The sequence below is a fragment of the Heptranchias perlo genome, chromosome 2 (assembly GCF_035084215.1).
Source record: "Heptranchias perlo isolate sHepPer1 chromosome 2, sHepPer1.hap1, whole genome shotgun sequence".
Classification (NCBI taxonomy): Eukaryota; Metazoa; Chordata; class Chondrichthyes; order Hexanchiformes; family Hexanchidae; genus Heptranchias; species Heptranchias perlo.
In genome coordinates, this window is record NC_090326.1 from 4,274,985 (window position 1) to 4,298,302 (window position 23,318).

The window sequence follows — 23,318 nt, forward strand, 5'->3', positions numbered from 1 at the left end:
GGCGGAGGCACTATAGACGCTGTCTACATTGGCCACAACCGGAGGGTGCTGATCAAGACCGACCAAACGGCCCTGGAGTTTGGTAGATCGCATCCAGCAAAGGTCGATGGCTGAGACCTTTGCAAGACCCCAATAAAGACTCAATTCTCCAGGTGCAGGGACTTCCAGAACCTCCAGTTTCAGACTCTGCGTCACACATGTGTTGAATACATGAATAAGCCTCAGTGACTGGAGGTTGTGGTCGGACTCAGGCTCCCAACTGGACTTCCGAAGGTGGGAAGCCGCCAAGCAGCTTCTGTGGGCTGAACCGACAGAGAAGGTTCATAACGGGATGCAACCAACAGAGTACCCTTTGTCGTCCAGTACTTCCCCGGAGCGGAGAAACTACGCCATGTTCTCCGCAGCCTTCAACATGTCATCAATGACGACGAACACCTCGCTATGGCCATCCCCACACCTCCACTACTCGCCTTCAAACAGCCACCCAACCTCAAACAGATCATCGTTCGCAGCAAATTACCCAGCTTTCAGGAGAACAGCGTCCACGACACCACACAACCCTGCCACGGTAACCTCTGCAAGACATGCCAGATCATCGACACAGATACCACCATCACACGAGAGGACACCACCCACCAGGTGCATGGTTCATACTCCTGTGACTCGGCCAACGTTGTCTACCTCATACGTTTCAGGAAAGGATGACCCAGAGCATGGTACATTGGCGAGACCATGCAGACGCTGCGACAACGGATGAACGGACACCGCGCAACAATCGCCAAACAGGAGGGTTCCCTCCCAGTCGGGGAACACTTCAGCAGTCATGGACATTCATCCACCGACCTTCGGGCAAGCGTACTCCAAGGCGGCCTTCGAGACACACGACAACGCAAAATCGTCGAGCAGAAATTGATAGCCAAGTTCCGCACCCATGAGGACGGCCTCAACCGGGATCTTGGGTTCATGTCACGCGACACGTTACCCCACCAGCGAACAAATGTTATCTGTTTTTAATATAACGGGTCAGTTGCTGTCTTTTCTATGTTTCTACCTCTCTATCTCTGTTTATTTTTGTTTGTTTTTTTTTTGGTGATTTGTATATTCTGAGACCTTGCAGGTAACAACTGTCTGTCTGCACACTGATTGCCTTGGCAACGGGCAGTTGAAAAAACTGTCTGTAATCATCAAGCAATGTTCTGTGAATTATAAATGCGATTTCATTTCGAGGATTTCATTTCGTTCACCTGAGGAAGGAGGAAGCCTCCGAAAGCTTGCGAATTAAAAATAAAATTGTTGGACTATAACTTGGTGTTGTAAAATTGTTTACATTTCTTTAAAATGTGTTGACACTGATCAAAGTTTGTGGGAAGATTTTTGTTGCCATTTCTCCCAAGATTCGGAAAAGACCTGTTGCTTGTCACTTTAATTGTCGCCAACTTTTAACTGTAGCTCACAGTGTCAGAACAGTAACTGTTCTCATTAGCCATTTATGTCTCTCCTGGCACGACATCTCCTTAACAACACCAACTAATCACAGCACCTCTTTCTTCAAATTGAATTCCAGTGTAAAAAATGAGCGTTTTCAAAGCTAAGGAAGATGTGCAAGATTGGAAGGAGTGTGCGACTGGAGATAATGGGCCTGAGGCAGTGAGAACATCTCTTGAACATTATCAGTACCTAAAAGGAGGGAGATGAGATCTTTGAGTTTATTTCTCCTGGCATCAGCAAAACCCATCGTCCCTCAATGCCCAACATCTTTCATCCATTTCGAGTGCATGCCGACCCGAACTTGGTGCTGTCATTGTCTGAACAAGTGTTTCATGTTCTTCGATGACCGTCGCAGACACGATGGGCCGAATGGCCTCCTTCTGTGCCCTGAATGTTCTGTGTTTCTATGTACGAAAAGAAAATGCCATTTTGGCCGAGCAGCTTGTTTGGGGAGAAAGGGACGTGAAATGCAGAGACAAATAGGAAAAAGAGGCTTGGACTGATGGCCTGCAAGATCGTGCCATGTGCTTCCCTGGTGGTCTAGTGGTTAGGATTCGGCGCTTTCACCGCCGCGGCCCGGGTTCGATTCCCGGTCAGGGAAAGTTATTTGCAAAGTGCTGTTCGTTCTGATGCCAGTGATTGCTCCTGATCGCTATCAGTTTTACACTGCTGTGGTTGCAACAAGGGGCTGCCCATCATTCCTTTATCTCACAACCCATTGGAGTGACACACAATGTACTTTCTTGCCTTCTGTAAAATGCCAGTATTTATTTTTAAAGAGTCGTGACGCTGATCAAAGTTTGTGGGAATGTTTTTGTTGCCATTTCTAACAGATTTGGAAAAGATCTGCTGCCTGACACTCTAATTGTCGCCAACCTTTAACTATAGCTCACAGTGTCAGCACAGTCACTGTTTTTTTAGACTTTTATGTCTCTTCTGCCACTACATCTCCTTAACAACACCAGCTGATCACAGCACCGCTTTCTTCAAAATGAGGCCCAGTGTAAAAAAAAATGCACGGTTTCAAAGCGAAGGGAGGTGTGCAAAATTGGAAGGAGTGTGCGACTGGATATAATGGGCCTGAGGCAGTGAGAACATCTCTTGAGCATAAAGACATTCAGTATCTGAAAGAAGCAGGCTGATGAGCTCTTTCAGTTTATTTATCCTGGCATCTGCAAAACCCATCGTCTCTCAAAGTCCATCATCTTTCATCCATTTTGTGTGCATGCCTACCCGAACTTGGTGCTGTCATTGTCTGAACCAGTGTTTTATGTTGTTCGATGACCGTCACAAACACGATGGGCCGAATGGCCTCCCACTGTGCCGTGAATGTTCTATGTTCCAATGTGCTGAAAGAAAATGCCATTTTGGGCGAGCAGCTTTTTTTTGGATCGAAAGAGACCTGAATTTCAAAGGGACAATTAGGAAAGAAAAGGTTGGACTCCTCTCTCGCATGCATCAGCCGTAGCTTCCCTGGTGGTCTAGTGGTTAGGATTCGGCGCTCTCACCGCCGCGGCCCGGGTTCGATTCCCGGTCAGGGAACATTGCTTTCTTGGTGCTCGTCGTTCTGGTGCCAACGAATGTCCCATCACTGAGCCCAATGCTTGCTCCTGATCAACATTAGCTTTTTCGCCACCATAAATGCTAATCGAGCAGCAGGCAGCCGATCATTCTTTAATCTAACAAGCCATTAGAGCGACATACAATGCACTTTCATGCCTTCTGTAAAATGCCTACATTTCTTTAAAATGTGTTGACGCTGATCAAAGTTTGTGGGAAGATTTTTTTTGCCATTTCTCCCAAGATTCGGAAAAGACCTGTTGCTTGTCACTTTAATTGTCGCCAACCTTTAACTGTAGCTCACAGTGTCAGAACAGTAACTGTTCTCATTAGCCATTTATGTCTCTCCTGGCACGACATCTCCTTAACAACAGCAACTAATCACAGCACCTCTTTCTTCAAATTGAATTCCAGTGTAAAAAATGAGCGTTTTCAAAGCTAAGGAAGATGTGCAAGATTGGAAGGAGTGTGCGACTGGAGATAATGGGCCTGAGGCAGTGAGAACATCTCTTGAACATTATCAGTACCTGAAAGGAGGGAGATGAGATCTTTGAGTTTATTTCTCCTGGCATCAGCAAAACCCAACGTCCCTCAATGCCCAACATCTTTCATCCATTTCGAGTGCATGCCGACCCGAACTTGGTGCTGTCATTGTCTGAACAAGTGTTTCATGTTCTTCGATGACCGTCGCAGACACGATGGGCCGAATGGCCTCCTTCTGTGCCCTGAATGTTCTGTGTTTCTATGTACGAAAAGAAAATGCCATTTTGGCCGAGCAGCTTGTTTGGGGAGAAAGGGACGTGAAATGCAGAGACAAATAGGAAAAAGAGGCTTGGACTGATGGCCTGCAAAATCGTGCCATGTGCTTCCCTGGTGGTCTAGTGGTTAGGATTCGGCGCTTTCACCGCCGCGGCCCGGGTTCGATTCCCGGTCAGGAAACGTTATTTGCAAAGTGCTGTTCGTTCTGATGCCAGTGGTTGCTCCTGATCGCTATCAGTTTTACACTGCTGTGGTTGCAACAAGGGGCTGCCCATCATTCCTTTATCTCACAACCCATTAGAGTGACACACAATGTACTTTCTTGCCTTCTGTAAAATGCCAGTATTTATTTTTAAAGAGTCGTGACGCTGATCAAAGTTTGTGGGAAGGTTTTTGTTGCCATTTCTAACAGATTTGGAAAAGATCTGCTGCCTGACACTCTAATTGTCGCCAACCTTTAACTATAGCTCACAGTGTCAGCACAGTCACTGTTTTTTTAGACTTTTATGTCTCTTCTGCCACTACATCTCCTTAACAACACCAGCTGATCACAGCACCGCTTTCTTCAAAATGAGGCCCAGTGTAAAAAAAAATGCACGGTTTCAAAGCGAAGGGAGGTGTGCAAAATTGGAAGGAGTGTGCGACTGGATATAATGGGCCTGAGGCAGTGAGAACATCTCTTGAGCATAAAGACATTCAGTATCTGAAAGAAGCAGGCTGATGAGCTCTTTCAGTTTATTTATCCTGGCATCTGCAAAACCCATCGTCTCTCAAAGTCCATCATCTTTCATCCATTTTGTGTGCATGCCTACCCGAACTTGGTGCTGTCATTGTCTGAACCAGTGTTTTATGTTGTTCGATGACCGTCACAAACACGATGGGCCGAATGGCCTCCCACTGTGCCGTGAATGTTCTTTGTTCCAATGTGCTAAAAGAAAATGCCATTTTGGGCGAGCAGCTTTTTTTTGGATCGAAAGAGACCTGAATTTCAAAGGGACAATTAGGAAAGAAAAGGTTGGACTCCTCTCTCGCATGCATCAGCCGTAGCTTCCCTGGTGGTCTAGTGGTTAGGATTCGGCGCTCTCACCGCCGTGGCCCGGGTTCGATTCGCGGTCAGGGAAGATTGCTTTCTTGGTGCTCGTCGTTCTGGTGCCAACGAATGTCCCATCACTGAGCCCAATGCTTGCTCCTGATCAACATTAGCTTTTTCGCCAACATAAATGCTAATCGAGCAGCGGGCAGCCGATCATTCTTTAATCTAACAAGCCATTAGAGCGACATACAATGCACTTTCATGCCTTCTGTAAAATGCCTACATTTCTTTAAAATGTGTTGACGCTGATCAAAGTTTGTGGGAAGATTTTTGTTGCCATTTCTCCCAAGATTCGGAAAAGACCTGTTGCTTGTCACTTTAATTGTCGCCAACCTTTAACTGTAGCTCACAGTGTCAGAACAGTAACTGTTCTCATTAGCCATTTATGTCTCTCCTGGCACGACATCTCCTTAACAACACCAACTAATCACAGCACCTCTTTCTTCAAATTGAATTCCAGTGTAAAAAATGAGCGTTTTCAAAGCTAAGGAAGATGTGCAAGATTGGAAGGAGTGTGCGACTGGAGATAATGGGCCTGAGGCAGTGAGAACATCTCTTGAACATTATCAGTACCTGAAAGGAGGGAGATGAGATCTTTGAGTTTATTTCTCCTGGCATCAGCAAAACCCATCGTCCCTCAATGCCCAACATCTTTCATCCATTTCGAGTGCATGCCGACCCGAACTTGGTGCTGTCATTGTCTGAACAAGTGTTTCATGTTCTTCGATGACCGTCGCAGACACGATGGGCCGAATGGCCTCCTTCTGTGCCCTGAATGTTCTGTGTTTCTATGTACGAAAAGAAAATGCCATTTTGGCCGAGCAGCTTGTTTGGGGAGAAAGGGACGTGAAATGCAGAGACAAATAGGAAAAAGAGGCTTGGACTGATGGCCTGCAAGATCATGCCATGTGCTTCCCTGGTGGTCTAGTGGTTAGGATTCGGCGCTTTCACCGCCGCGGCCCGGGTTCGATTCCCGGTCAGGGAACGTTATTTGCAAAGTGCTGTTCGTTCTGATGCCAGTGATTGCTCCTGATCGCTATCAGTTTTACACTGCTGTGGTTGCAACAAGGGGCTGCCCATCATTCCTTCATCTCACAACCCATTGGAGTGACACACAATGTACTTTCTTGCCTTCTGTAAAATGCCAGTATTTATTTTTAAAGAGTCGTGACGCTGATCAAAGTTTGTGGGAAGGTTTTTGTTGCCATTTCCAGCAGATTTGGAAAAGATCTGCTGCCTGACACTCTAATTGTCGCCAACCTTTAACTATAGCTCACAGTGTCAGCACAGTCACTGTTTTTTTAGACTTTTATGTCTCTTCTGCCACTACATCTCCTTAACAACACCAGCTGATCACAGCACCGCTTTCTTCAAAATGAGGCCCAGTGTAAAAAAAAATGCACGGTTTCAAAGCGAAGGGAGGTGTGCAAGATTGGAAGGAGTGTGCGACTGGATATAATGGGCCTGAGGCAGTGAGAACATCTCTTGAGCATAAAGACATTCAGTATCTGAAAGAAGCAGGCTGATGAGCTCTTTCAGTTTATTTATCCTGGCATCTGCAAAACCCATCGTCTCTCAAAGTCCATCATCTTTCATCCATTTTGTGTGCATGCCTACCCGAACTTGGTGCTGTCATTGTCTGAACCAGTGTTTTATGTTGTTCGATGACCGTCACAAACACGATGGGCCGAATGGCCTCCCACTGTGCCGTGAATGTTCGATGTTCCAATGTGCTAAAAGAAAATGCCATTTTGGGCGAGCAGCTTTTTTTTGGATCGAAAGAGACCTGAATTTCAAAGGGACAATTAGGAAAGAAAAGGTTGGACTCCTCTCTCGCATGCATCAGCCGTAGCTTCCCTGGTGGTCGAGTGGTTAGGATTCGGCACTCTCACCGCCGCGGCCCGGGTTCGATTCCCGGTCAGGGAACAATGCTTTCTTGGTGCTCGTCGTTCTGGTGCCAACGAATGTCCCATCACTGAGCCCAATGCTTGCTCCTGATCAACATTAGCTTTTTCGCCAACATAAATGCTAATCGAGCAGCGGGCAGCCGATCATTCTTTAATCTAACAAGCCATTAGAGCGACATACAATGCACTTTCATGCCTTCTGTAAAATGCCTACATTTCTTTAAAATGTGTTGACGCTGATCAAAGTTTGTGGGAAGATTTTTGTTGCCATTTCTCCCAAGATTCGGAAAAGACCTGTTGCTTGTCACTTTAATTGTCGCCAACCTTTAACTGTAGCTCACAGTGTCAGAACAGTAACTGTTCTCATTAGCCATTTATGTCTCTCCTGGCACGACATCTCCTTAACAACACCAACTAATCACAGCACCTCTTTCTTCAAATTGAATTCCAGTGTAAAAAATGAGCGTTTTCAAAGCTAAGGAAGATGTGCAAGATTGGAAGGAGTGTGCGACTGGAGATAATGGGCCTGAGGCAGTGAGAACATCTCTTGAACATTATCAGTACCTGAAAGGAGGGAGATGAGATCTTTGAGTTTATTTCTCCTGGCATCAGCAAAACCCATCGTCCCTCAATGCCCAACATCTTTCATCCATTTCGAGTGCATGCCGACCCGAACTTGGTGCTGTCATTGTCTGAACAAGTGTTTCATGTTCTTCGATGACAGTCGCAGACACGATGGGCCGAATGGCCTCCTTCTGTGCCCTGAATGTTCTGTGTTTCTCTGTACGAAAAGAAAATGCCATTTTGGCTGAGCAGCTTGTTTGGGGAGAAAGGGACGTGAAATGCAGAGACAAATAGGAAAAAGAGGCTTGGACTGATGGCCTGCAAGATCGTGCCATGTGCTTCCCTGGTGGTCTAGTGGTTAGGATTCGGCGCTTTCACCGCCGCGGCCCGGGTTCGATTCCCGGTCAGGGAACGTTATTTGCAAAGTGCTGTTCGTTCTGATGCCAGTGATTGCTCCTGATCGCTATCAGTTTCACACTGCTGTGGTTGCAACAAGGGGCTGCCCATCATTCCTTTATCTCACAACCCATGAGAGTGACACACAATGTACTTTCTTGCCTTCTGTAAAATGCCAGTATTTATTTTTAAAGAGTCGTGACGCTGATCAAAGTTTGTGGGAAGGTTTTTGTTGCCATTTCCAGCAGATTTGGAAAAGATCTGCTGCCTGACACTCTAATTGTCGCCAACCTTTAACGATAGCTCACAGTGTCAGAACAGTCACTGTTTTTTAGACTTTTATGTCTCTTCTGCCACTACATCTCCTTAACAACACCAGCTGATCACAGCACCGCTTTCTTCAAAATGAGGCCCAGTGTAAAAAAAAATGCACGGTTTCAAAGCGAAGGGAGGTGTGCAAAATTGGAAGGAGTGTGCGACTGGATAAAATGGGCCTGAGGCAGTGAGAACATCTCTTGAGCATAAAGACATTCAGTATCTGAAAGAAGCAGGCTGATGAGCTCTTTCAGTTTATTTATCCTGGCATCTGCAAAACCCATCGTCTCTCAAAGTCCATCATCTTTCATCCATTTTGTGTGCATGCCTACCCGAACTTGGTGCTGTCATTGTCTGAACCAGTGTTTTATGTTGTTCGATGACCGTCACAAACACGATGGGCCGAATGGCCTCCCACTGTGCCGTGAATGTTCTATGTTCCAATGTGCTAAAAGAAAATGCCATTTTGGGCGAGCAGCTTTTTTTTGGATCGAAAGAGACCTGAATTTCAAAGGGACAATTAGGAAAGAAAAGGTTGGACTCCTCTCTCGCATGCATCAGCCGTAGCTTCCCTGGTGGTCTAGTGGTTAGGATTCGGCGCTCTCACCGCCGTGGCCCGGGTTCGATTCCCGGTCAGGGAAGATTGCTTTCTTGGTGCTCGTCGTTCTGGTGCCAACGAATGTCCCATCACTGAGCCCAATGCTTGCTCCTGATCAACATTAGCTTTTTCGCCAACATAAATGCTAATCGAGCAGCGGGCAGCCGATCATTCTTTAATCGAACAAGCCATTAGAGCGACATACAATGCACTTTCATGCCTTCTGTAAAATGCCTACATTTCTTTAAAATGTGTTGACGCTGATCAAAGTTTGTGGGAAGATTTTTGTTGCCATTTCTCCCAAGATTCGGAAAAGACCTGTTGCTTGTCACTTTCATTGTCGCCAACCTTTAACTGTAGCTCACAGTGTCAGAACAGTAACTGTTCTCATTAGCCATTTATGTCTCTCCTGGCACGACATCTCCTTAACAACACCAACTAATCACAGCACCTCTTTCTTCAAATTGAATTCCAGTGTAAAAAATGAGCGTTTTCAAAGCTAAGGAAGATGTGCAAGATTGGAAGGAGTGTGCGACTGGAGATAATGGGCCTGAGGCAGTGAGAACATCTCTTGAACATTATCAGTACCTGAAAGGAGGGAGATGAGATCTTTGAGTTTATTTCTCCTGGCATCAGCAAAACCCATCGTCCCTCAATGCCCAACATCTTTCATCCATTTCGAGTGCATGCCGACCCGAACTTGGTGCTGTCATTGTCTGAACAAGTGTTTCATGTTCTTCGATGACCGTCGCAGACACGATGGGCCGAATGGCCTCCTTCTGTGCCCTGAATGTTCTGTGTTTCTATGTACGAAAAGAAAATGCCATTTTGGCCGAGCAGCTTGTTTGGGGAGAAAGGGACGTGAAATGCAGAGACAAATAGGAAAAAGAGGCTTGGACTGATGGCCTGCAAGATCGTGCCATGTGCTTCCCTGGTGGTCTAGTGGTTAGGATTCGGCGCTTTCACCGCCGCGGCCCGGGTTCGATTCCCGGTCAGGGAACGTTATTTGCAAAGTGCTGTTCGTTCTGATGCCAGTGATTGCTATCAGTTTCACACTGCTGTGGTTGCAACAAGGGGCTGCCCATCATTCCTTTATCTCACAACCCATTAGAGTGACACACAATGTACTTTCTTGCCTTCTGTAAAGTGCCAGTATTTATTTTTAAAGAGTCGTGACGCTGATCAAAGTTTGTGGGAAGGTTTTTGTTGCCATTTCCAGCAGATTTGGAAAAGATCTGCTGCCTGACACTCTAATTGTCGCCAACCTTTAACTATAGCTCACAGTGTCAGAACAGTCACTGTTTTTTAGACTTTTATGTCTCTTCTGCCACTACATCTCCTTAACAACACCAGCTGATCACAGCACCGCTTTCTTCAAAATGAGGCCCAGTGTAAAAAAAAATGCACGGTTTCAAAGCGAAGGGAGGTGTGCAAGATTGGAAGGAGTGTGCGACTGGATATAATGGGCCTGAGGCAGTGAGAACATCTCTTGAGCATAAAGACATTCAGTATCTGAAAGAAGCAGGCTGATGAGCTCTTTCAGTTTATTTATCCTGGCATCTGCAAAACCCATCGTCTCTCAAAGTCCATCATCTTTCATCCATTTTGTGTGCATGCCTACCCGAACTTGGTGCTGTCATTGTCTGAACCAGTGTTTTATGTTGTTCGATGACCGTCACAAACACGATGGGCCGAATGGCCTCCCACTGTGCCGTGAATGTTCTATGTTCCAATGTGCTAAAAGAAAATGCCATTTTGGGCGAGCAGCTTTTTTTTGGATCGAAAGAGACCTGAATTTCAAAGGGACAATTAGGAAAGAAAAGGTTGGACTCCTCTCTCGCATGCATCAGCCGTAGCTTCCCTGGTGGTCTAGTGGTTAGGATTCGGCGCTCTCACTGCTGCGGCCCGGGTTCGATTCCCGGTCAGGGAAGATTGCTTTCTTGGTGCTCGTCGTTCTGGTGCCAACAAATGTCCCATCACTGATCCCAATGCTTGCTCCTGATCAACATTAGCTTTTTCGCCAACATAAATGCTAATCGAGCAGCGGGCAGCCGATCATTCTTTAATCTAGCAAGCCATTGGAGCGACATACAATGCACTTTCATGCCTTCTGTAAAATGCCTACATTTCTTTAAAATGTGTTGACGCTGATCAAAGTTTGTGGGAAGATTTTTGTTGCCATTTCTCCCAAGATTCGGAAAAGACCTGTTGCTTGTCACTTTAATTGTCGCCAACCTTTAACTGTAGCTCACAGTGTCAGAACAGTAACTGTTCTCATTAGCCATTTATGTCTCTCCTGGCACGACATCTCCTTAACAACACCAACTAATCACAGCACCTCTTTCTTCAAATTGAATTCCAGTGTAAAAAATGAGCGTTTTCAAAGCTAAGGAAGATGTGCAAGATTGGAAGGAGTGTGCGACTGGAGATAATGGGCCTGAGGCAGTGAGAACATCTCTTGAACATTATCAGTACCTGAAAGGAGGGAGATGAGATCTTTGAGTTTATTTCTCCTGGCATCAGCAAAACCCATCGTCCCTCAATGCCCAACATCTTTCATCCATTTCGAGTGCATGCCGACCCGAACTTGGTGCTGTCATTGTCTGAACAAGTGTTTCATGTTCTTCGATGACCGTCGCAGACACGATGGGCCGAATGGCCTCCTTCTGTGCCCTGAATGTTCTGTGTTTCTCTGTACTAAAAGAAAATGCCATTTTGGCCGAGCAGCTTGTTTGGGGAGAAAGGGACGTGAAATGCAGAGACAAATAGGAAAAAGAGGCTTGGACTGATGGCCTGCAAGATCATGCCATGTGCTTCCCTGGTGGTCTAGTGGTTAGGATTCGGCGCTTTCACTGCCGCGGCCCGGGTTCGATTCCCGGTCAGGGAATGTTATTTGCAAAGTGCTGTTCGTTCTGATGCCAGTGATTGCTCCTGATCGCTATCAGTTTTACACTGCTGTGGTTGCAACAAGGGGCTGCCCATCATTCCTTTATCTCACAACCCATTAGAGTGACACACAATGTACTTTCTTGCCTTCTGTAAAATGCCAGTATTTATTTTTAAAGAGTCGTGACGCTGATCAAAGTTTGTGGGAAGGTTTTTGTTGCCATTTCCAGCAGATTTGGAAAAGATCTGCTGCCTGACACTCTAATTGTCGCCAACCTTTAACTATAGCTCACAGTGTCAGCACAGTCACTGTTTTTTTAGACTTTTATGTCTCTTCTGCCACTACATCTCCTTAACAACACCAGCTGATCACAGCACCGCTTTCTTCAAAATGAGGCCCAGTGTAAAAAAAAATGCACGGTTTCAAAGCGAAGGGAGGTGTGCAAGATTGGAAGGAGTGTGCGACTGGATATAATGGGCCTGAGGCAGTGAGAACATCTCTTGAGCATAAAGACATTCAGTATCTGAAAGAAGCAGGCTGATGAGCTCTTTCAGTTTATTTATCCTGGCATCTGCAAAACCCATCGTCTCTCAAAGTCCATCATCTTTCATCCATTTTGTGTGCATGCCGACCCGAACTTGGTGCTGTCATTGTCTGAACCAGTGTTTTATGTTGTTCGATGACCGTCACAAACACGATGGGCCGAATGGCCTCCCACTGTGCCGTGAATGTTCTATGTTCCAATGTGCTAAAAGAAAATGCCATTTTGGGCGAGCAGCTTTTTTTTGGATCGAAAGAGACCTGAATTTCAAAGGGACAATTAGGAAAGAAAAGGTTGGACTCCTCTCTCGCATGCATCAGCCGTAGCTTCCCTGGTGGTCTAGTGGTTAGGATTCGGCGCTCTCACCGCCGCGGCCCGGGTTCGATTCCCGGTCAGGGAGCAATGCTTTCTTGGTGCTCGTCGTTCTGGTGCCAACGAATGTCCCATCACTGAGCCCAATGCTTGCTCCTGATCAACATTAGCTTTTTCGCCAACATAAATGCTAATCGAGCAGCGGGCAGCCGATCATTCTTTAATCTAACAAGCCATTAGAGCGACATACAATGCACTTTCATGCCTTCTGTAAAATGCCTACATTTCTTTAAAATGTGTTGACGCTGATCAAAGTTTGTGGGAAGATTTTTGTTGCCATTTCTCCCAAGATTCGGAAAAGACCTGTTGCTTGTCACTTTAATTGTCGCCAACCTTTAACTGTAGCTCACAGTGTCAGAACAGTAACTGTTCTCATTAGCCATTTATGTCTCTCCTGGCACGACATCTCCTTAACAACACCAACTAATCACAGCACCTCTTTCTTCAAATTGAATTCCAGTGTAAAAAATGAGCGTTTTCAAAGCTAAGGAAGATGTGCAAGATTGGAAGGAGTGTGCGACTGGAGATAATGGGCCTGAGGCAGTGAGAACATCTCTTGAACATTATCAGTACCTGAAAGGAGGGAGATGAGATCTTTGAGTTTATTTCTCCTGGCATCAGCAAAACCCATCGTCCCTCAATGCCCAACATCTTTCATCCATTTCGAGTGCATGCCGACCCGAACTTGGTGCTGTCATTGTCTGAACAAGTGTTTCATGTTCTTCGATGACCGTCGCAGACACGATGGGCCGAATGGCCTCCTTCTGTGCCCTGAATGTTCTGTGTTTCTCTGTACTAAAAGAAAATGCCATTTTGGCCGAGCAGCTTGTTTGGGGAGAAAGGGACGTGAAATGCAGAGACAAATAGGAAAAAGAGGCTTGGACTGATGGCCTGCAAGATCGCGCCATGTGCTTCCCTGGTGGTCTAGTGGTTAGGATTCGGCGCTTTCACCGCCGCGGCCCGCGTTCGATTCCCGGTCAGGGAACGTTATTTGCAAAGTGCTGTTCGTTCTGATGCCAGTGATTGCTCCTGATCGCTATCAGTTTTTCACTGCTGTGGTTGCAACAAGGGGCTGCCCATCATTCCTTTATCTCACAACCCATTAGAGTGACACACAATGTACTTTCTTGCCTTCTGTAAAATGCCAGTATTTATTTTTAAAGAGTCGTGACGCTGATCAAAGTTTGTGGGAAGGTTTTTGTTGCCATTTCTAACAGATTTGGAAAAGATCTGCTGCCTGACACTCTAATTGTCGCCAACCTTTAACTATAGCTCACAGTGTCAGCACAGTCACTGTTTTTTCAGACTTTTATGTCTCTTCTGCCACTACATCTCCTTAACAACACCAGCTGATCACAGCACCGCTTTCTTCAAAATGAGGCCCAGTGTAAAAAAAAATGCACGGTTTCAAAGCGAAGGGAGGTGTGCAAGATTGGAAGGAGTGTGCGACTGGATATAATGGGCCTGAGGCAGTGAGAACATCTCTTGAGCATAAAGACATTCAGTATCTGAAAGAAGCAGGCTGATGAGCTCTTTCAGTTTATTTATCCTGGCATCTGCAAAACCCATCGTCTCTCAAAGTCCATCATCTTTCATCCATTTTGTGTGCATGCCTCCCCGAACTTGGTGCTGTCATTGTCTGAACCAGTGTTTTATGTTGTTCGATGACCGTCACAAACACGATGGGCCGAATGGCCTCCCACTGTGCCGTGAATGTTCTATGTTCCAATGTGCTAAAAGAAAATGCCATTTTGGGCGAGCAGCTTTTTTTTGGATCGAAAGAGACCTGAATTTCAAAGGGACAATTAGGAAAGAAAAGGTTGGACTCCTCTCTCGCATGCATCAACCGTAGCTTCCCTGGTGGTCTAGTGGTTAGGATTCGGCGCTCTCACCGCCGCGGCCTGGGTTCGATTCCCGGTCAGGGAAGATTGCTTTCTTCGTGCTCGTCGTTCTGGTGCCAACGAATGTCCCATCACTGAGCCCAATGCTTGCTCCTGATCAACATTAGCTTTTTCGCCAACATAAATGCTAATCGAGCAGCGGGCAGCCGATCATTCTTTAATCTAACAAGCCATTAGAGCGACATACAATGCACTTTCATGCCTTCTGTAAAATGCCTACATTTCTTTAAAATGTGTTGACGCTGATCAAAGTTTGTGGGAAGATTTTTGTTGCCATTTCTCCCAAGATTCGGAAAAGACCTGTTGCTTGTCACTTTAATTGTCGCCAACCTTTAACTGTAGCTCACAGTGTCAGAACAGTAACTGTTCTCATTAGCCATTTATGTCTCTCCTGGCACGACATCTCCTTAACAACACCAACTAATCACAGCACCTCTTTCTTCAAATTGAATTCCAGTGTAAAAAATGAGCGTTTTCAAAGCTAAGGAAGATGTGCAAGATTGGAAGGAGTGTGCGACTGGAGATAATGGGCCTGAGGCAGTGAGAACATCTCTTGAACATTATCAGTACCTGAAAGGAGGGAGATGAGATCTTTGAGTTTATTTCTCCTGGCATCAGCAAAACCCATCGTCCCTCAATGCCCAACATCTTTCATCCATTTCGAGTGCATGCCGACCCGAACTTGGTGCTGTCATTGTCTGAACAAGTGTTTCATGTTCTTCGATGACCGTCGCAGACACGATGGGCCGAATGGCCTCCTTCTGTGCCCTGAATGTTCTGTGTTTCTCTGTACTAAAAGAAAATGCCATTTTGGCCGAGCAGCTTGTTTGGGGAGAAAGGGACGTGAAATGCAGAGACAAATAGGAAAAAGAGGCTTGGACTGATGGCCTGCAAAATCGTGCCATGTGCTTCCCTGGTGGTCTAGTGGTTAGGATTCGGCGCTTTCACCGCCGCGGCCCGCGTTCGATTCCCGGTCAGGGAACGTTATTTGCAAAGTGCTGTTCGTTCTGATGCCAGTGATTGCTCCTGATCGCTATCAGTTTTTCACTGCTGTGGTTGCAACAAGGGGCTGCCCATCATTCCTTTATCTCACAACCCATTAGAGTGACACACAATGTACTTTCTTGCCTTCTGTAAAATGCCAGTATTTATTTTTAAAGAGTCGTGACGCTGATCAAAGTTTGTGGGAAGGTTTTTGTTGCCATTTCTAACAGATTTGGAAAAGATCTGCTGCCTGACACTCTAATTGTCGCCAACCTTTAACTATAGCTCACAGTGTCAGCACAGTCACTGTTTTTTTAGACTTTTATGTCTCTTCTGCCACTACATCTCCTTAACAACACCAGCTGATCACAGCACCGCTTTCTTCAAAATGAGGCCCAGTGTAAAAAAAAATGCACGGTTTCAAAGCGAAGGGAGGTGTGCAAGATTGGAAGGAGTGTGCGACTGGATATAATGGGCCTGAGGCAGTGAGAACATCTCTTGAGCATAAAGACATTCAGTATCTGAAAGAAGCAGGCTGATGAGCTCTTTCAGTTTATTTATCCTGGCATCTGCAAAACCCATCGTCTCTCAAAGCCCATCATCTTTCATCCATTTTGTGTGCATGCCTCCCCGAACTTGGTGCTGTCATTGTCTGAACCAGTGTTTTATGTTGTTCGATGACCGTCACAAACACGATGGGCCGAATGGCCTCCCACTGTGCCGTGAATGTTCTATGTTCCAATGTGCTAAAAGAAAATGCCATTTTGGGCGAGCAGCTTTTTTTTGGATCGAAAGAGACCTGAATTTCAAAGGGACAATTAGGAAAGAAAAGGTTGGACTCCTCTCTCGCATGCATCAGCCGTAGCTTCCCTGGTGGTCTAGTGGTTAGGATTCGGCGCTCTCACCGCCGCGGCCCGGGTTCGATTCCCGGTCAGGGAACCATGCTTTCTTGGTGCTCGTCGTTCTGGTGCCAACGAATGTCCCATCACTGAGCCCAATGCTTGCTCCTGATCAACATTAGCTTTTTCGCCAACATAAATGCTAATCGAGCAGCGGGCAGCCGATCATTCTTTAATCTAACAAGCCATTAGAGCGACATACAATGCACTTTCATGCCTTCTGTAAAATGCCTACATTTCTTTAAAATGTGTTGACGCTGATCAAAGTTTGTGGGAAGATTTTTGTTGCCATTTCTCCCAAGATTCGGAAAAGACCTGTTGCTTGTCACTTTAATTGTCGCCAACCTTTAACTGCAGCTCACAGTGTCAGAACAGTAACTGTTCTCATTAGCCATTTATGTCTCTCCTGGCACGACATCTCCTTAACAACACCAACTAATCACAGCACCTCTTTCTTCAAATTGAATTCCAGTGTAAAAAATGAGCGTTTTCAAAGCTACGGAAGATGTGCAAGATTGGAAGGAGTGTGCGACTGGAGATAATGGGCCTGAGGCAGTGAGAACATCTCTTGAACATTATCAGTACCTGAAAGGAGGGAGATGAGATCTTTGAGTTTATTTCTCCTGGCATCAGCAAAACCCATCGTCCCTCAATGCCCAACATCTTTCATCCATTTCGAGTGCATGCCGACCCGAACTTGGTGCTGTCATTGTCTGAACAAGTGTTTCATGTTCTTCGATGACCGTCGCAGACACGATGGGCCGAATGGCCTCCTTCTGTGCCCTGAATGTTCTGTGTTTCTCTGTACGAAAAGAAAATGCCATTTTGGCTGAGCAGCTTGTTTGGGGAGAAAGGGACGTGAAATGCAGAGACAAATAGGAAAAAGAGGCTTGGACTGATGGCCTGCAAGATCGTGCCATGTGCTTCCCTGGTGGTCTAGTGGTTAGGATTCGGCGCTTTCACCGCCGCGGCCCGGGTTCGATTCCCGGTCAGGGAACGTTATTTGCAAAGTGCTGTTTGTTCTGATGCCAGTGATTGCTCCTGATCGCTATCAGTTTTACACTGCTGTGGTTGCAACAAGGGGCTGCCCATCATTCCTTTATCTCACAACCCATTAGAGTGACACACAATGTACTTTCTTGCCTTCTGTAAAATGCCAGTATTTATTTTTAAAGAGTCGTGACGCTGATCAAAGTTTGTGGGAAGGTTTTTGTTGCCATTTCCAGCAGATTTGGAAAAGATCTGCTGCCTGACACTCTAATTGTCGCCAACCTTTAACTATAGCTCACAGTGTCAGAACAGTCACTGTTTTTTAGACTTTTATGTCTCTTCTGCCACTACATCTCCTTAACAACACCAGCTGATCACAGCACCGCTTTCTTCAAAATGAGGCCCAGTGTAAAAAAAAATGCACGGTTTCAAAGCGAAGGGAGGTGTGCAAGATTGGAAGGAGTGTGCGACTGGATATAATGGGCCTGAGGCAGTGAGAACATCTCTTGAGCATAAAGACATTCAGTATCTGAAAGAAGCAGGCTGATGAGCTCTTTCAGTTTATTTATCCTGGCATCTGCAAAACCCATCGTCTCTCAAAGTCCATCATCTTTCATCCATTTTGTGTGCATGCCTACCCGAACTTGGTGCTGTCATTGTCTGAACCAGTGTTTTATGTTGTTCGATGACCGTCACAAACACGATGGGCCGAATGGCCTCCCACTGTGCCGTGAATGTTCTATGTTCCAATGTGCTAAAAGAAAATGCCATTTTGGGCGAGCAGCTTTTTTTTGGATCGAAAGAGACCTGAATTTCAAAGGGACAATTAGGAAAGAAAAGGTTGGACTCCTCTCTCGCATGCATCAGCCGTAGCTTCCCTGGTGGTCTAGTGGTTAGGATTCAGCGCTCTTACCGCCGCGGTCCGGGTTCGATTCCCAGTCAGGGAAGATTGCTTTCTTGGTGCTCGTCGTTCTGGTGCCAACGAATGTCCCATCACTGAGCCCAATGCTTGCTCCTGATCAACATTAGCTTTTTCGCCAACATAAATGCTAATCGAGCAGCGGGCAGCCGATCATTCTTTCATTTAACAAGCCATTAGAGCGACATACAATGCACTTTCATGCCTTCTGTAAAATGCCTACATTTCTTTAAAATGTGTTGACGCTGATCAAAGTTTGTGGGAAGATTTTTGTTGCCATGTCTCCCAAGATTCGGAAAAGACCTGTTGCTTGTCACTTTAATTGTCGCCAACCTTTAACTGTAGCTCACAGTGTCAGAACAGTAACTGTTCTCATTAGCCATTTATGTCTCTCCTGGCACGACATCTCCTTAACAACACCAACTAATCACAGCACCTCTTTCTTCAAATTGAATTCCAGTGTAAAAAATGAGCGTTTTCAAAGCTAAGGAAGATGTGCAAGATTGGAAGGAGTGTGCGACTGGAGATAATGGGCCTGAGGCAGTGAGAACATCTCTTGAACATTATCAGTACCTGAAAGGAGGGAGATGAGATCTTTGAGTTTATTTCTCCTGGCATCAGCAAAACCCATCGTCCCTCAATGCCCAACATCTTTCATCCATTTCGAGTGCATGCCGACCCGAACTTGGTGCTGTCATTGTCTGAACAAGTGTTTCATGTTCTTCGATGACCGTCGCAGACACGATGGGCCGAATGGCCTCCTTCTGTGCCCTGAATGTTCTGTGTTTCTATGTACGAAAAGAAAATGCCATTTTGGCCGAGCAGCTTGTTTGGGGAGAAAGGGACGTGAAATGCAGAGACAAATAGGAAAAAGAGGCTTGGACTGATGGCCTGCAAGATCGTGCCATGTGCTTCCCTGGTGGTCTAGTGGTTAGGATTCGGCGCTTTCTCCGCCGCGGCCCGGGTTCGATTCCAGGTCAGGGAACGTTATTTGCAAAGTGCTGTTTGTTCTGATGCCAGTGATTGCTCCTGATCGCTATCAGTTTTACACTGCTGTGGTTGCAACAAGGGGCTGCCCATCATTCCTTTATCTCACAACCCATGAGAGTGACACACAATGTACTTTCTTGCCTTCTGTAAAATGCCAGTATTTATTTTTAAAGAGTCGTGACGCTGATCAAAGTTTGTGGGAAGGTTTTTGTTGCCATTTCCAGCAGATTTGGAAAAGATCAGCTGCCTGACACTCTAATTGTCGCCAACCTTTAACTATAGCTCACAGTGTCAGCACAGTCACTGTTTTTTTAGACTTTTATGTCTCTTCTGCCACTACATCTCCTTAACAACACCAGCTGATCACAGCACCGCTTTCTTCAAAATGAGGCCCAGTGTAAAAAAAAATGCACGGTTTCAAAGCGAAGGGAGGTGTGCAAGATTGGAAGGAGTGTGCGACTGGATATAATGGGCCTGAGGCAGTGAGATCATCTCTTGAGCATAAAGACATTCAGTATCTGAAAGAAGCAGGCTGATGAGCTCTTTCAGTTTATTTATCCTGGCATCTGCAAAACCCATCGTCTCTCAAAGTCCATCATCTTTCATCCATTTTGTGTGCATGCCTACCCGAACTTGGTGCTGTCATTGTCTGAACCAGTGTTTTATGTTGTTCGATGACCGTCACAAACACGATGGGCCGAATGGCCTCCCACTGTGCCGTGAATGTTCTATGTTCCAATGTGCTAAAAGAAAATGCCATTTTGGGCGAGCAGCTTTTTTTTGGATCGAAAGAGACCTGAATTTCAAAGGGACAATTAGGAAAGAAAAGGTTGGACTCCTCTCTCGCATGCATCAGCCGTAGCTTCCCTGGTGGTCTAGTGGTTAGGATTCGGCGCTCTCACCGCCGCGGCCTGGGTTCGATTCCCGGTCAGGGAAGATTGCTTTCTTGGTGCTCGTCGTTCTGGTGCCAACGAATGTCCCATCACTGAGCCCAATGCTTGCTCCTGATCAACATTAGCTTTTTCGCCAACATAAATGCTAATCGAGCAGCGGGCAGCCGATCATTCTTTAATCTAACAAGCCATTAGAGCGACATACAATGCACTTTCATGCCTTCTGTAAAATGCCTACATTTCTTTAAAATGTGTTGACGCTGATCAAAGTTTGTGGGAAGATTTTTGTTGCCATTTCTCCCAAGATTCGGAAAAGACCTGTTGCTTGTCACTTTAATTGTCGCCAACCTTTAACTGCAGCTCACAGTGTCAGAACAGTAACTGTTCTCATTAGCCATTTATGTCTCTCCTGGCACGACATCTCCTTAACAACACCAACTAATCACAGCACCTCTTTCTTCAAATTGAATTCCAGTGTAAAAAATGAGCGTTTTCAAAGCTACGGAAGATGTGCAAGATTGGAAGGAGTGTGCGACTGGAGATAATGGGCCTGAGGCAGTGAGAACATCTCTTGAACATTATCAGTACCTGAAAGGAGGGAGATGAGATCTTTGAGTTTATTTCTCCTGGCATCAGCAAAACCCATCGTCCCTCAATGCCCAACATCTTTCATCCATTTCGAGTGCATGCCGACCCGAACTTGGTGCTGTCATTGTCTGAACAAGTGTTTCATGTTCTTCGATGACCGTCGCAGACACGATGGGCCGAATGGCCTCCTTCTGTGCCCTGAATGTTCTGTGTTTCTCTGTACGAAAAGAAAATGCCATTTTGGCTGAGCAGCTTGTTTGGGGAGAAAGGGACGTGAAATGCAGAGACAAATAGGAAAAAGAGGCTTGGACTGATGGCCTGCAAGATCGTGCCATGTGCTTCCCTGGTGGTCTAGTGGTTAGGATTCGGCGCTTTCACCGCCGCGGCCCGCGTTCGATTCCCGGTCAGGGAACGTTATTTGCAAAGTGCTGTTTGTTCTGATGCCAGTGATTGCTCCTGATCGCTATCAGTTTTACACTGCTGTGGTTGCAACAAGGGGCTGCCCATCATTCCTTTATCTCACAACCCATTAGAGTGACACACAATGTACTTTCTTGCCTTCTGTAAAATGCCAGTATTTATTTTTAAAGAGTCGTGACGCTGATCAAAGTTTGTGGGAAGGTTTTTGTTGCCATTTCCAGCAGATTTGGAAAAGATCTGCTGCCTGACACTCTAATTGTCGCCAACCTTTAACTATAGCTCACAGTGTCAGAACAGTCACTGTTTTTTAGACTTTTATGTCTCTTCTGCCACTACATCTCCTTAACAACACCAGCTGATCACAGCATCGCTTTCTTCAAAATGAGGCCCAGTGTAAAAAAAAATGCACGGTTTCAAAGCGAAGGGAGGTGTGCAAGATTGGAAGGAGTGTGCGACTGGATATAATGGGCCTGAGGCAGTGAGAACATCTCTTGAGCATAAAGACATTCAGTATCTGAAAGAAGCAGGCTGATGAGCTCTTTCAGTTTATTTATCCTGGCATCTGCAAAACCCATCGTCTCTCAAAGTCCATCATCTTTCATCCATTTTGTGTGCATGCCTACCCGAACTTGGTGCTGTCATTGTCTGAACCAGTGTTTTATGTTGTTCGATGACCGTCACAAACACGATGGGCCGAATGGCCTCCCACTGTGCCGTGAATGTTCTATGTTCCAATGTGCTAAAAGAAAATGCCATTTTGGGCGAGCAGCTTTTTTTTGGATCGAAAGAGACCTGAATTTCAAAGGGACAATTAGGAAAGAAAAGGTTGGACTCCTCTCTCGCATGCATCAGCCGTAGCTTCCCTGGTGGTCTAGTGGTTAGGATTCAGCGCTCTTACCGCCGCGGTCCGGGTTCGATTCCCAGTCAGGGAAGATTGCTTTCTTGGTGCTCGTCGTTCTGGTGCCAACGAATGTCCCATCACTGAGCCCAATGCTTGCTCCTGATCAACATTAGCTTTTTCGCCAACATAAATGCTAATCGAGCAGCGGGCAGCCGATCATTCTTTAATCTAACAAGCCATTAGAGCGACATACAATGCACTTTCATGCCTTCTGTAAAATGCCTACATTTCTTTAAAATGTGTTGACGCTGATCAAAGTTTGTGGGAAGATTTTTGTTGCCATGTCTCCCAAGATTCGGAAAAGACCTGTTGCTTGTCACTTTAATTGTCGCCAACCTTTAACTGTAGCTCACAGTGTCAGAACAGTAACTGTTCTCATTAGCCATTTATGTCTCTCCTGGCACGACATCTCCTTAACAACACCAACTAATCACAGCACCTCTTTCTTCAAATTGAATTCCAGTGTAAAAAATGAGCGTTTTCAAAGCTAAGGAAGATGTGCAAGATTGGAAGGAGTGTGCGACTGGAGATAATGGGCCTGAGGCAGTGAGAACATCTCTTGAACATTATCAGTACCTGAAAGGAGGGAGATGAGATCTTTGAGTTTATTTCTCCTGGCATCAGCAAAACCCATCGTCCCTCAATGCCCAACATCTTTCATCCATTTCGAGTGCATGCCGACCCGAACTTGGTGCTGTCATTGTCTGAACAAGTGTTTCATGTTCTTCGATGACCGTCGCAGACACGATGGGCCGAATGGCCTCCTTCTGTGCCCTGAATGTTCTGTGTTTCTATGTACGAAAAGAAAATGCCATTTTGGCCGAGCAGCTTGTTTGGGGAGAAAGGGACGTGAAATGCAGAGACAAATAGGAAAAAGAGGCTTGGACTGATGGCCTGCAAGATCGTGCCATGTGCTTCCCTGGTGGTCTAGTGGTTAGGATTCGGCGCTTTCACCGCCGCGGCCCGGGTTCGATTCCAGGTCAGGGAACGTTATTTGCAAAGTGCTGTTCGTTCTGATGCCAGTGATTGCTCCTGATCGCTATCAGTTTTACACTGCTGTGGTTGCAACAAGGGGCTGCCCATCATTCCTTTATCTCACAACCCATGAGAGTGACACACAATGTACTTTCTTGCCTTCTGTAAAATGCCAGTATTTATTTTTAAAGAGTCGTGACGCTGATCAAAGTTTGTGGGAAGGTTTTTGTTGCCATTTCCAGCAGATTTGGAAAAGATCTGCTGCCTGACACTCTAATTGTCGCCAACCTTTAACAATAGCTCACAGTGTCAGAACAGTCACTGTTTTTTAGACTTTTATGTCTCTTCTGCCACTACATCTCCTTAACAACACCAGCT

At 45.9% G+C, this 23,318-nt stretch overlaps 23 non-coding genes across 23 annotated transcripts; all 23 read left to right on the forward strand.

The window, feature by feature from the left end:
- The first annotated feature begins 2,017 nt into the window (after positions 1-2,017).
- trnae-uuc (transfer RNA glutamic acid (anticodon UUC)) lies at positions 2,018-2,089 on the forward strand. Its single transcript has one exon. It is a non-coding gene; the product is annotated as a tRNA-Glu (tRNA).
- Positions 2,090-2,958: 869 nt separating this feature from the next.
- Positions 2,959-3,030, forward strand: trnae-cuc (transfer RNA glutamic acid (anticodon CUC)). Its single transcript has one exon. It is a non-coding gene; the product is annotated as a tRNA-Glu (tRNA).
- An 885-nt stretch (positions 3,031-3,915) lies between these two features.
- trnae-uuc (transfer RNA glutamic acid (anticodon UUC)) lies at positions 3,916-3,987 on the forward strand. Its single transcript has one exon. It is a non-coding gene; the product is annotated as a tRNA-Glu (tRNA).
- An 869-nt stretch (positions 3,988-4,856) lies between these two features.
- Positions 4,857-4,928, forward strand: trnae-cuc (transfer RNA glutamic acid (anticodon CUC)). Its single transcript has one exon. It is a non-coding gene; the product is annotated as a tRNA-Glu (tRNA).
- An 885-nt stretch (positions 4,929-5,813) lies between these two features.
- On the forward strand, positions 5,814-5,885 carry trnae-uuc (transfer RNA glutamic acid (anticodon UUC)). Its single transcript has one exon. It is a non-coding gene; the product is annotated as a tRNA-Glu (tRNA).
- Positions 5,886-6,754: 869 nt separating this feature from the next.
- On the forward strand, positions 6,755-6,826 carry trnae-cuc (transfer RNA glutamic acid (anticodon CUC)). The gene has a single exon. It is a non-coding gene; the product is annotated as a tRNA-Glu (tRNA).
- An 885-nt stretch (positions 6,827-7,711) lies between these two features.
- trnae-uuc (transfer RNA glutamic acid (anticodon UUC)) lies at positions 7,712-7,783 on the forward strand. The gene has a single exon. It is a non-coding gene; the product is annotated as a tRNA-Glu (tRNA).
- An 868-nt stretch (positions 7,784-8,651) lies between these two features.
- On the forward strand, positions 8,652-8,723 carry trnae-cuc (transfer RNA glutamic acid (anticodon CUC)). Its single transcript has one exon. It is a non-coding gene; the product is annotated as a tRNA-Glu (tRNA).
- An 885-nt stretch (positions 8,724-9,608) lies between these two features.
- trnae-uuc (transfer RNA glutamic acid (anticodon UUC)) lies at positions 9,609-9,680 on the forward strand. The gene has a single exon. It is a non-coding gene; the product is annotated as a tRNA-Glu (tRNA).
- An 858-nt stretch (positions 9,681-10,538) lies between these two features.
- On the forward strand, positions 10,539-10,610 carry trnae-cuc (transfer RNA glutamic acid (anticodon CUC)). The gene has a single exon. It is a non-coding gene; the product is annotated as a tRNA-Glu (tRNA).
- An 885-nt stretch (positions 10,611-11,495) lies between these two features.
- On the forward strand, positions 11,496-11,567 carry trnae-uuc (transfer RNA glutamic acid (anticodon UUC)). The gene has a single exon. It is a non-coding gene; the product is annotated as a tRNA-Glu (tRNA).
- Positions 11,568-12,436: 869 nt separating this feature from the next.
- On the forward strand, positions 12,437-12,508 carry trnae-cuc (transfer RNA glutamic acid (anticodon CUC)). Its single transcript has one exon. It is a non-coding gene; the product is annotated as a tRNA-Glu (tRNA).
- Positions 12,509-13,393: 885 nt separating this feature from the next.
- trnae-uuc (transfer RNA glutamic acid (anticodon UUC)) lies at positions 13,394-13,465 on the forward strand. The gene has a single exon. It is a non-coding gene; the product is annotated as a tRNA-Glu (tRNA).
- Positions 13,466-14,334: 869 nt separating this feature from the next.
- On the forward strand, positions 14,335-14,406 carry trnae-cuc (transfer RNA glutamic acid (anticodon CUC)). The gene has a single exon. It is a non-coding gene; the product is annotated as a tRNA-Glu (tRNA).
- An 885-nt stretch (positions 14,407-15,291) lies between these two features.
- Positions 15,292-15,363, forward strand: trnae-uuc (transfer RNA glutamic acid (anticodon UUC)). The gene has a single exon. It is a non-coding gene; the product is annotated as a tRNA-Glu (tRNA).
- Positions 15,364-16,232: 869 nt separating this feature from the next.
- trnae-cuc (transfer RNA glutamic acid (anticodon CUC)) lies at positions 16,233-16,304 on the forward strand. Its single transcript has one exon. It is a non-coding gene; the product is annotated as a tRNA-Glu (tRNA).
- An 885-nt stretch (positions 16,305-17,189) lies between these two features.
- trnae-uuc (transfer RNA glutamic acid (anticodon UUC)) lies at positions 17,190-17,261 on the forward strand. The gene has a single exon. It is a non-coding gene; the product is annotated as a tRNA-Glu (tRNA).
- An 868-nt stretch (positions 17,262-18,129) lies between these two features.
- trnak-cuu (transfer RNA lysine (anticodon CUU)) lies at positions 18,130-18,201 on the forward strand. Its single transcript has one exon. It is a non-coding gene; the product is annotated as a tRNA-Lys (tRNA).
- An 885-nt stretch (positions 18,202-19,086) lies between these two features.
- trnae-uuc (transfer RNA glutamic acid (anticodon UUC)) lies at positions 19,087-19,158 on the forward strand. The gene has a single exon. It is a non-coding gene; the product is annotated as a tRNA-Glu (tRNA).
- An 869-nt stretch (positions 19,159-20,027) lies between these two features.
- Positions 20,028-20,099, forward strand: trnae-cuc (transfer RNA glutamic acid (anticodon CUC)). The gene has a single exon. It is a non-coding gene; the product is annotated as a tRNA-Glu (tRNA).
- An 885-nt stretch (positions 20,100-20,984) lies between these two features.
- On the forward strand, positions 20,985-21,056 carry trnae-uuc (transfer RNA glutamic acid (anticodon UUC)). Its single transcript has one exon. It is a non-coding gene; the product is annotated as a tRNA-Glu (tRNA).
- Positions 21,057-21,924: 868 nt separating this feature from the next.
- Positions 21,925-21,996, forward strand: trnak-cuu (transfer RNA lysine (anticodon CUU)). Its single transcript has one exon. It is a non-coding gene; the product is annotated as a tRNA-Lys (tRNA).
- Positions 21,997-22,881: 885 nt separating this feature from the next.
- trnae-uuc (transfer RNA glutamic acid (anticodon UUC)) lies at positions 22,882-22,953 on the forward strand. Its single transcript has one exon. It is a non-coding gene; the product is annotated as a tRNA-Glu (tRNA).
- Positions 22,954-23,318: the final 365 nt, after the last annotated feature.